Source organism: Somniosus microcephalus, chromosome 23 (genome assembly GCF_052327205.1).
Source record: "Somniosus microcephalus isolate GS21.2 chromosome 23, FLI_Smic_1.0, whole genome shotgun sequence".
In the NCBI taxonomy this organism is placed as follows: Eukaryota; Metazoa; Chordata; class Chondrichthyes; order Squaliformes; family Somniosidae; genus Somniosus; species Somniosus microcephalus.
The window spans coordinates 28,837,190-28,849,305 of NC_141009.1; the positions used below are offsets into that span (position 1 = coordinate 28,837,190).

The 12,116-nt window shown below is 45.1% G+C and overlaps 1 protein-coding gene across 5 annotated transcripts in view; it reads left to right on the forward strand.

The window, feature by feature from the left end:
• Positions 1–12,116, forward strand: part of dennd1a (DENN/MADD domain containing 1A) — a 517,876-nt gene that overhangs the window by 305,594 nt on the left and 200,166 nt on the right. The window lies entirely within an intron of this gene.

Below are 12,116 nucleotides of genomic sequence, written 5' to 3' on the forward strand. Positions count from 1 at the left end.
GACCATATAGAGGATGTCCGCATCATCATCAGCAGAAAGTTTCCAAGAAACTCCAGTCAGGATTCTTTTCTCTTCATGTAGAATCAAGAATAGAGATGCAGCACTGCTTGTGGATCTTGGGATTGATGGCAGCAGCCATCAGCTATCTGACACAACACTCTATTGAAGCCTTTGTAGATTAATCTTCTAATGCAGTAATCACCAGCACACTTTCCATTATCCTAAAAAAAAACCATTGATCAGGATGTTTGTAATGACCTAAATCAAGAGACAAACATTTTATCGGTGGATAACAAATGCACTTTATATCTCTCGTCTTCAAGTGGGTGCCTCCCTCACAGGACAAGGTCTAGACCTGAGGATTATGGTCCCAACTATACAAATCCTGACACACAAACAGATTTGAACTTTGGGTAGTCTGATTATCATTTCAGCATTTCTTTCTTCTGTAGACTGGTATTAATGTAGTAGTCAGGCACATAAACAAATGGTTGGTGAGCTGCAAACCCAGTCTTCTCTTGACACCATGTGAACCTGTCGCTGGCTTAACAAAACCTCGCAGATATGTCTGTTCAACACCTTGTGGAGATACCTTGGCAAGAACAAGTTCCAGTCTCGTTACTGGACACTGAAAGCAGAAGTGTAATTATATATTTTTTAAAATACGGAACTGTTGCTCTCCTGGAACAGGAAGTTTGTGTGTTTTTCCTTGTTCCATCACAAAACACAGAAGAATTAAATCTTCCTCATAATTTTTTATTGGTTGGAGAAGATTTGGTTCATGGACTTCCTGACATTCCGCATGAATTGATTCTTCTGGATTCTGTAACGGGTCTGTTGATTTAGATCAAGCACTACCTGAAAATTAACAACTCTCTGAGCTTCTAACCGGCAAGATGGTTGCTGAGAGGGCTGGCCTAGAGCACAGAGAAAATTAGGTTCTCAGTTTCTACTTCCAATGTAAGTGAAGTGCCTTGCTTTGGTTCATTACACCATATAGCAGCCCAGTTGAGAACGAACAAATCTCATTCAGTTGAGGCAACAGAGTTCAGATAACCGATAGCCCTGAGACTTGAGCTCATAACTTCCTGCTTGTGAGTCACACTCCTAACTGGTTGAACTGAGGTTCCCTCAAGTGCATAGACTTTCGAGGCAAAACCTCTTCTCATTCACTTCTGTGAAAGCGAGTTCTTGGAAGTGCACAATAAGAAGCCTAATTTTCATTAATTTTGCAGTCCGTACATAAAAGGCATTTTTTGCAATGGGTTTATTAAGCCAACACCCAGATGAACGGTGTACACTGCAGAAGCACTGTAGCCAGCTACTATTGACATCTGTATGCTCTTTAATCTTAGCTCGACAAACGCTGTACTAATCTATTATATTTCTTTTAGCTAAACATAGCTTAACATTTTATTCTAAAGCAACTGCTTAAGCATAAAAAGTGTAAAATAGCTCTAAACTGCCTATTCTTAATATTGCAAGTGTGAAAAGGTTTGTCAGTGAAATATTTCATGGCCACAGTGAAAATATTTTGTTATATTTACAGAAGCCAACTCATGATGTTCTTAAGCAGATTAACTGCTTTAGTGGGCAACAAACAAATTAATGCCTAAAATGTTTGCATCTTTGTAGTATAAATATAATACGTAAAAGAAAAGTGGCGGTAAGTGACAAGGCTGTAATTCAGTTGAACATTGGCAATCATATCAAACCATGAGAATAAATTTTGAATTGAATGTAATTACTAGCAGGTTCAAGAGATGACTCAAATTGAATTATAACCACCTATTCAAGGTCAAATATGCATGTAGATTGTGGCAGTTCCTGCAGTTTTGCTAGGTTACCGTGGAGGATCAAGGAGAAATCTTGGAGTTTAAACTATTTTACTTCCTTCAAGACATCACATAAGTGTAGTGTAATCTTCCATAAGGCAGCAGTACATGTTTGTGGGTGCAACTGGCACAGTAGGCCGAGCAGCCTTATCTCATTCTGCATTATCATATGCTTTTACTCCCCATTAGTTATGCATTAACAAATAAAAGAAAATCTATAATATATTAAAAGTCTTGCAACTAGCATGCACTTGCTGTTCTCTCACATTTTCTGTCATGCCTGCCGTGTTTCTGTCATGCCTGGGGTAACACCTGGGTAATCATTGTGCATGCTTCATCATTATACTTATTTTCCGTCCACCCAAAAACAGGTGGCACTGCTATTCTTTTTGTTGTGGGATTTCTCTCTGCCCCAAAGCAGATGGAGACGAGCGTGTACTGGTTCCAAGCGATCTTTATTCAAGCACGTGCAGGGAGAGGCCCCCTCAGTCTGAGCTGAGACAGGAGTCTAATTTTTACATTTGAGCAGTTGGCTTATATACAATGTTACATCTTGTTTCCGTCACATCTTCGGGACTTGGCCAATTAATTGTCCAAGTCACGTACACTTAATCACATCTCCACAAAACACATCTTGTTTATCTCATTTGCCCTGTTTCCACATCTGCCATTGTTCTATCCAATTTACGTACGCTTAACCTCATCTTCGCAAATCACATCTTGATGGCCCATTGTAAAATGTATGGCCTCCTTGATTCTTTTACTCCCCCAATCATCATATAATATGCTTTTTCCAACTGTCTTTGTTCTGCCAGACTTCTCCTTTATTATATCAGCCAGCTAGTCAGTTAAGCTGCTAATCTAACTTTTAACCCCTTCAGTCCCCCCTTTTGGCCCTTGGTGATGGCCCAAGATGGCCAACTAACTTCACCTGCCCGTGCTCCTCTCCCCATCACTGCTGGCCAGGCAGGTGGTTGGATTCGCACGGGTGTGGCTACTTAAACTACCTCTAACATTCCCTGCTTCTCTCACAATCTATACTGTGTTTTAACAACGGTTTTAGCAATGGTTCGGTTACTCAAACATAAGTATGATGATGACAATTAGCAACCACAACCAATACATGATGCACTTCTGTTCCAGGGTGTATGTCCACCCTAATACCCCAGCCCCAAAGTGTCTGCCACCATGAAGCATCTTTCAGCTTGGCCTCCACATCCTTCCCCAGTTGTTTGACCTCCTGCTCAATTCGATGATGCTGCTTAATTATCGCCCCGGCCTCTTTCCTCAGTTCCAGTAGGTGTAATTTCAGGATGTCCTTCCCCTCAGGGAGTACATATTCGAGCATGCTGTCCTTTAGGTCCTCAGTTGGACTCATTCGTTCCTCGCGGGGCGACTGTAGGTAGGTTATGGTTGCATGTCCGATCGTTGTTGGGTCCCGGGGGCGGAAGTAGAAACTTGAGCTGGTCACTGGGCACTGGATGTTACCATACTGGTATTGAGATTCCCTGGTGGTCACACAGTATTCTTCTTTTCCCCACTGTGCTGCTCGTGTTGGCTCATGGCGGGCGCTGGAAATTTCAAGGGTACAGTTTAGGGTGTTGAAGCCGCACATGGCTCCTGGCCCCGTCCCCACGGGATGTGGGCAGACTACGTTACTCCCCCTTTCTCTGCATCCCTCTAGCAAGATCCCCATCAAGAGGAACCTTTCTGGGTTGCATAACTGGGTACGTGGTGGTATCTGAGCCAATTGCCATCTCTTATGATCCCGGCATTCTTCACCTCATAGAGGGGCTTGGATTCCCATTCCTGCAGACTGGGTACAGCTAATAGCATTCCTATCAGCCTCGGGTGAGTGGTAACGCAATGTTTAGTTGTCGGGTAGCCCCTTAAGTCCTTGTAGGGTGCAGGAAGAGCAATTGCCGCTCTCTGGCACCCAGACTTGCAGTGCGCTATCCGTAATCCAATCCGGCACTTCTCCATTGTGGAGCTGTGCTAGATTATGTCACACCTCCCCTACTAACCATGCACCGTAGGCCACGCATATTCGTTCTCTATAGGCCTGATTGGTTACGTTATGCAGGGTGGCGGTGACGTGGTTAACTGTATGGGCATGGTTTTCCAAAACTTGCACAGACTCATAGGATTTTAGCCAAGTCTTCTCCGGTCTGTCCCCGTTGTCCCTCCAACTTATTTGCCTTTAACATGAGGTCCCTTAGTTTGGATGTTAGATGATTCACCTTGCTATCAATTTCCGCTATATCCGGGGAATTAACTGTGGATGCCCCTGCACTGTAAGCAGTGGTTATATCATTTACCAGGTTCCTCTTGCGGTGAGATAGGCTCGACAGCATGCGTCCCCCAGAGGCCCGGAGGGCATCAGTAACTGTCATGTCGAGGAGCCGATGGTAAAATGACCTTGTACGCCACTCGCACCATTTGGGTAACCCCATCTGGCTAATATTGAGGACAACCAAAACTATCTCATGGTGTACATTCTCAAATAAGCGCCTATCACAATCCCGGATCACTAGCCCCCCTTTGGGTCCTGAGCTAGTCTGCGGACACCTCAAGGGTTCCTCTGTAATCAAAGTGGTGGGCTTCGGGGCTCCTGTTACTGGGTTGGTCAGTGTGGTTGTGGTGGTGGGACTATCCCGGGGGTTCAGCTTCCAGCACCAATCATCTAAGTTGGTGCACCCTCCTTGCTGGGGTACCCAGGACATCTGAGTGAAATCCCTCCCACATCTTACTTGCATAGTTCCTCCCTGTACGCATGTTAATGTGTCATCATCTTCCCGAAGCATACCGTGCCCATGTTTGTCCATTTAACAGCCAACCCCGTGTTACCCCTATTCCCTGTATCGCCTGGCTTGTTGTCAAATATGCTTACGCCCATTAACCCGGAGCTACAATTTAAATGCACCGTGTCAGTTAACGCCCCGCGTTCCCGATCGCAACTGACGTCGCTCGAGTTCTTGTAATACAGGCCTCATTGCTCCATTCGGTCGACCGATGTGGCTCATTCTGTGGTCGCCATGGCCAGGCATATCGTTAAGGTCATCCGTATCTAAGTCCTGTAGAGGGAGATAAACAGTGGACGCCGGTCGTCACCAGTTTAGTCCTTATTATTTACTGTGCTTTCGAATCTCTTAAGTTGAGTCCAGTGTTTCCACCGATCTTTTCCTTTCATATTTACGCATGCGCAAGTGTGCTGGTCATTAGGACCTCATAGGGTCCCTGCCAGCGAGGTGCCCATCCTGGTCTGGCAGGTAAGACTCTTACCATCACCCTGTCCCCTACTTCTGGTAAACTTTGTTCTTCCTCCAATTCCATATCCCTGACTATTTGTTGGTCCCTGACTTCCTGTCTCAGATTATGCAATTGTTTGCATAGTTCCTTAATAAACCGCCTAATCTTGTCCTGGGCTGATCCCACGTCCTCACTACCCATGATCGTGCCCTCGGGCAGTCTCCTGGCCCGCCCAGTCATTAATTCAAACGGTGTTAGTCTGGTTGTGCGATTGGGTGTAGCCTTCAACCTCATTAGAATGCTAGGTAGTAGGTCCACCCATCCCCTGCCGGTCTCGGCAATGGCCTTTGTGAGTGACGCCTTTAAGGTTCTATTCATTCTCTCTCCCATTCCCGAGCGCTCTGGGTGGTATAGTTTGTGAAACATCTCCCAGAGATGTCGGGGAACATCGGGTCTAATGAGAGGGAGGAACTGAATGAAATCAGTATTTGTAGGGAAATGGTGTTAGGGAAATTGACGTGATTGAAGGCTGATAAATCCCTAGGGCCTGATAATCTACATCCTAGGGTACTTAAGGAAGTGGCCCTAGAAATAGTAGATGCATTGCTGGTCATCTTCCAAAATTCTATAGACTCTGGAACAGTTCCCATGGATTGGAGGGTAGCTAAAATGTAACCCCACTATTCAAAAAAGGTGGTAGAGAGAAAACAGGGAATTATAGACCGGTAAGCCTGACATCAGTAGTGGGGAAAATGCTAGAGTCCATTATAAAAGATGTAATAGCAGAGCACTTGGAAAACAGTGACAGGATCGGACAAAGTCAACATGGATTTACAAAAGGTAAATCGTGCTTTACTAATCTACTGGAATTTTTTGAGGATGTAACTGGTAGAATAGATAAAGGAGAACCAGTGGATGTGGTGTATTTGGACTTTCAGAAGGCTTTCGATAAGGTCCCGCATAAGTGATGAGCGCGTAAAGTTAAAGCACATGGGATTGAGGGTAAGGTACTGACTTGGATAGAGAACTGGTTGGCAGACAGGAAGCAGAGAGTTGGAATGAACGGGTCTTTTTCCGAGTGGCAGGCAGTGACTAGTGGGGTACTGCAGGGATCTGTGCTAGGACCCCAGCTATTCACAATATATATTAATGATTTAGACGAGGGAACTAGATGTAATATCTCCACGTTTGCAGACGACACAAAGCTGGGTGGGCGTGTGTGCTGTGAGGAGGATGCCGAGAAACTCCAGTATGATTTGGACAGGTTGGGTGATTGGGCAGATGCAGTATAATGTGGATAAATGCGAGGTTATCCACTTTGGTGGCAAAAACAGGAAGACAGATTATTATCTGAATGGCAATAGATTGGGAGAAGGGGAAGTGCAACGAGACCTGGGTGTCCTTGTGCACCAGTCGCTGAAGGTAAGCATGCAGGTGCAGCAGGCGGTTAAGAAGGCAAATGGTATGTTGGCCTTCATAGCGAGATGATTCGAGTACAGGAGCAAGGATGTCTTGCTGCAGTTGTACAGGGCCTTGGTGAGACCACACCTTGAGTATTGTGTACAGTTTTGGTCGCCTTATCTGAGGAAGGATGTTCTTGCCATGGAGGGAGTACAGCGAAGTTTCACCAGACTGATACCTGGGATGGCAGGAATGATGTATGAGGAGAGATTGGGTTATATTCGCTGGAGTTTAGAAGAATGAGAGGCGATCTCATTGAAACTTATAAAATTCTAACAGGACTAGACAGACTAGATGCAGGAAGGATGTTCCCGATAGCGGGGGAGTCCAGAACCAGGGGTCACAGTCTAAGGATAAGGGGTAAGCTATTTAGGACTGAGATGAGGAGGAATTTCTTCACCCAGAGAGTGGTGAACCTGTGGAATTCTCTACCACAAAAGACAGTTGAGGCCAATTCATTAAATATATTCAAGAAGGAGTTAGATATATTTCTTAAAGCTAAAGGGATATGGGGAGAAAGCAGGGACAGGGTACTGAATTTGGATGATCAGCCATGATCTCATTAAATGGCGGAGCAGGCTCGAGGGGCCGAATGGCCTACTCCTGCTCCTATCTTCTATGTTTCTATGAAACCTCTGTTTTACTCCTAATAGGGCGCATGTCTGCTTGATGACTTTGCCAGCGAAGTGTGTTCCCTGATCTGAGTCTCTTTGCAGTGGCACCCCCCATCAGGGTAATATTTCTTCAGCGAAAATCTTTGCGACGGTGGTAGCAGAGCAATCCCTTGTGGCGAAAGCTTCTACCCTTTGTGTGAACTGGTCTATCACCACTAGGCAGTATGTTTTGCCTCGGCTAGGGGGCAGAGGTCCGGTGTAGTCTATCTGGACCTGCTCCCAAGGCCCCTTAGGCCGAAGCTGGTGGGACAATCTGATCTTTACGGCCTTGCCGGTATTGTACTGGGCACAGGTAATACATCTGTGGCAATATTTTGCTGCATCTCTGCCCGTTCCCGGCCACCACCAGCACTGTTCTATACAGGGAGTGCATAGCGTTCCTTCCGGAGTGTTGATTCCCATGATAGATTTTGAGCAGGTTTTGCCGTATGCATTCAGGGGCTACTACTCGTCCCTCTTTCCAAATCCCATGCTCATCCTTGTCTGCCCCTTTCCTTTTCCACCCTTCCTTCTCTGTTTGTTTCAGTCGTTTCCTCATGTAATTTTTGCACATTTACTTCCTCTGGATCGATGCCACAAGCTGCCACTGGCTCCAAGGTCTCCATTTCCACAGCCCCCTTTGCTGCCTCGTCTGCCCACTGATTTCCCCTTTTGGATATCATCCTGGACTTTTTGGTGTGCCTTAACCTTTATTACTGATGCCTGTCTGGGCAGCTTCGCCGCCTCGGCCAATTCCCTTACTGTCTCCTCGTGTTGTGTATGTCCCCCACCAGAGGTTATATAACCCCGTCTGCTCCAGGCGATCATGTAATCGTGGACCACCCCAAAAGCTTATCTGCTCTCTGTATAGATGTCCGTGGTATGGCCTTTAGCTAATTTTAGGGCTTCAGTGAGGGCTGTTAATTGGGCGACCTGTGCGGAAAGTCCCCCTGGGAGCCTCCCCTTTGCCACCGTGTCACCCTTACTATTCACCGCCCATCCCGTTCTCGGAACCCCGTCTATGTACTTTCGCGATCGGTCCACAAATAGGATTAGGTCCGCGTTGTCTATGGGTTCTTCCGGGATCCCACTGAGGTCTTCGGAGTCAATGGCCTCCCTACACTCGTGCCCTTCTCCCATGTCCATGATGCCTTCTGCGGGGTTGGGGCCCATATCTCTGACTATATTTACTGACTTATCCCGTGGTAATAGTATGGTCTCCCAGGTAGCCTTTCGGCTATCCGAGACGGTTTTTAATCTGCCTGTGTTTAATAACTCCACCAGGCTATGTTTCGTGTGTAAGATAGCTTCTCCCATCATAACTATCGGCTCACTAGTCCTTACAACCCAAGTCGTGCCATCCTGCTTATCCTTTGCCCATACCTCTGGGACCTGTTGACAGATCAGACCTCTGACCAGTTAGATTGGGTTCCCCTTTCCTCACTTTACCAATCGCTTAAAACGATTGTATCTTCCTAGCTGATTCAATCCCCGTGCATCCTTCCAATTTCCACTAAGGATTAAGTTGGGCATCCCTAGCCAGGTTTGCCGGGGTACCTTGGACTTTACGAGGACGTGTATATCTTCCGGGTGAAGTGATGGTACGTCTATCATCTCCTCAACTTATTCCAAAAGTCAATGTTTGCATGGTTTGCATTTAGGGGTCGGGAGGTCCCTCGTCATCATCTGTTTCTCGGCTGGGGTGAACGGGACATACCGTACTGTAGTCTGAGCCTGCCCATTTCCCACTTGTCTAATCTCCGTCGTAATAGGGGCCATGGCCATTATGCCCTTCGTCCCAGTTTCGGGCAGTGGCGGGGCCGATGGTCCCTCTGCGTCATATTTAAGTGGGGGCTCCCGACCCCCATCATCGTCCTGTCTCTCGTAATCTGCGGCTTCCTTCTCTAATTCTCTGACCTGGTAGAAATGTAAACCAATTTCTGCAGTACTGCAGGTCCCTGTTGAATATTGGCCAGCCGGCCTGGTTAGTTCTTCAAGCCATTGGTTGGGATGGACAAGTAGTGAGAAACTTACAAATGCTCTACGTTGGTAAGATGTGCAGTTTTAGCTGGGTAATCTCGGCTGAAATGGATTCAGTCAGAAGTAAAGTACAGGAAACTCTTTGGTATTCGGCACCCAGTAAAGTACAGGAAACTCTTTGGTATTCGGCACCAACGGGACCGGCGTGTTGCCGGTTGATCAAAAATTCCGGATGACGGAGAGGGTGATCTACTGAGGCTATTTTTAAACAAAAAAAAAATTTTTTAATCAAGAAATGTGCAGTATGCAGTAATTGGGTACTCACCTACAGAATGTTGTGTTAAATGGATGGTGGAAGATGCTTGATTAAGTACAGTACTGCCAGTTGAGGGTAATGCAATGCAATCACTACCAGCAGCGTGGGAGACACACAGTACCCCTGTAAAATGGCAGATCAGAAGAGACTAGCAGCAGCGCGGGAGCGTCAGACTCCTGTTACAGGGGTACTTAGGTGTTCTGACTTCTGACAGCGCCAAGAAGCCGAGTAGTGGCAGTTTGGCGAACTACCCCCACTGACTAACTCGGCCACCGCGGGAGACTCGGACTCGGCAACATTGCCAGTTATTGAGGTGTTGTTTTCGGAGTGAGATTTTGCCGGTTAATAGAGAATTCTGGATATTTAGGTGCCGTTTAAACGAGAGTTTCCTGTAAATAAGATTCACTCCAATTATGGAAAAACTTAAAAGGATCTATTTTTTGTGGGGGGGGGCGGCGCGGGGGGAGGAATTCTCCAACGTGTCAGCAAGTTTGCTGCCATCAGGCAGAACATTGCACTTGAGGCAGAAATTGAGGTTTGGTTTATATTTCTACCATTCCCTTATACCTTTTCCATGCTGGATTGGGTGGAAACAATTTCTGCGCAGTCACAAAAATTGCTAGCTTAGGCTAGCCATTGCTAAAAATTGCTTTACTTTAGTCTTAACCTAATTGTCTACTGGAACTGCAGCATTTCTGCATGTGCAAAATTTAACTAACATGAAATGAGGTCTAAAACTGTATCACATGCAGGGCAGGACAGAAAAGCACTTGTTTTCGGAAATACAATGGCCCAGAAATTCGGGTCGGAGGCTTCCCGCGGGTGCAAGCCCCTGACCTGCATTTACCTTGCGCACCGGCCGTTGAGCTGTGGGCCCGCGTGGTGTTCCGATCCTGGGCCTCCTCCAACTGCCGGCGCGCAGTGCTTGCGTATCCCAGGGGCGCAGTTAGTTCGATGCGCCCCCTGGGATCACGTGGGCCAAGGAGAGCCAATGGTAGCAGGGAATGCTTCATTCATAAATTTGACAGGAAGAGCTGTCAAACCTATAAATACTATAAGCCCCAAAACATCACTAAAACTTCAAATAATTTTTTTTTAAATCACATTTTTAAAACAACTAAATTACATGATATAACTATTTTAAACAATAATTTAAATTTTTGAAAAAATTAATTACATTTTCTAACGGGGCTAAAAATAAACTTACCTTTCTTTAAAGTATTTAAAAATAATAAACCTGTGGAAAAAAATGTTTTAATTTTAATTAATTCACCACTTACCTTGTTAAAAGCAGCCCTTGCGCCTGCTTTTTAAAAGTGTAACTGCTGGAGACTTACCCTCCCGGAGAAACCTGTAAAAAGAAAACGTAAGTTCGATGCGCACGCGCTGCTTCTCCGGCGCACGCGTTCCACCTGTCAACCCCTTCTTTCAAGGGAATGGAAGTTCCGGTTTCCCGCGCATGCGCAGTGCATGCACGAAACCGGCACTTTCGTTGGGCCTACGCGTGAGTACCCAGTGCGTACTCACGCGTGGGGACCCGAATTTCTGGGCCAATGTTACATACATAATACAATGCATTATACAATACTTTTAGATCCATTAGAACTAATGATGGGGAATAATTCAGCTGTTTGATATTTATAACATAATAGTAAACCTATCCCTTACACACACTTTTACAAACTCGCTGTAAGTATTGAACAGCAGACATTTTCCACCTATATCAGTAAACCAATGATTCCTGTATATATTCATGAGTGCTGACGTTTTATAACCTAAAAACATCTATCCCCAATGTGCTTGTGAAGATTTATGATTGCAAAAATCTTTTTATATGTATTAGTGAAATGCAAACCACATGCTACATTAAAATGTAAAGGAAGGCAGAACTCCGCATAAGCGACAGCTGCATTGGACGGTTGGTTCTGGAAATTCTTCAACCGGCCTGCCTTACATTGCACTGCCAAGTTGGAGCTCCCGTTCCACTTTTGACTTGGGAGGAGAAAGTACCGTAAGCAAGAAGAAACACAGGACACTCACCACTTTTCCGTTCACAACTTGGATGGTCCATTTCCTAGCATGTTGAAATGAACTTCCAATTTCTCTAAATAAAACTCTGGCTGATCTTTTTACTTTCAAAGACTAGTTTCATGAATACTTTATGGACAAAGCTTTAGAAAGTTTTCATCTTTGACACATGCTGTATTGGGGATTAAGAATAAGCTGCTAAATTTGAAGGCTAAGATTCAAGATGAATTTTCAGTCGAGGCCCAGCATGAATTTTCTAGTACCATATACATGGAAGTAAGTTTTTGATACGTTACTGCTTTTATTGTATGAAAATAGTTATACAATTTGTGCTTTATTCTTTGATGGCTTAATACATTCAACCTGTTGACTTGTGTAGGTTGTCCCCATTGTGAGTAGTCATGTCGCTTTCATTATATCTTGTGTTATATATATATATATATATATATAAAAGGAGTTCTATGTTCTTTTGTCAATCTATCTGTGAGGTACTTTGAGGGGAAAAATGAAACAAAATAGAGCTTTTGATATGTGGAGGGTTTCCATTAATGTGGAAATGAAAGCTGGGTGTGAGAGTTTGTGTATGCGTACCTT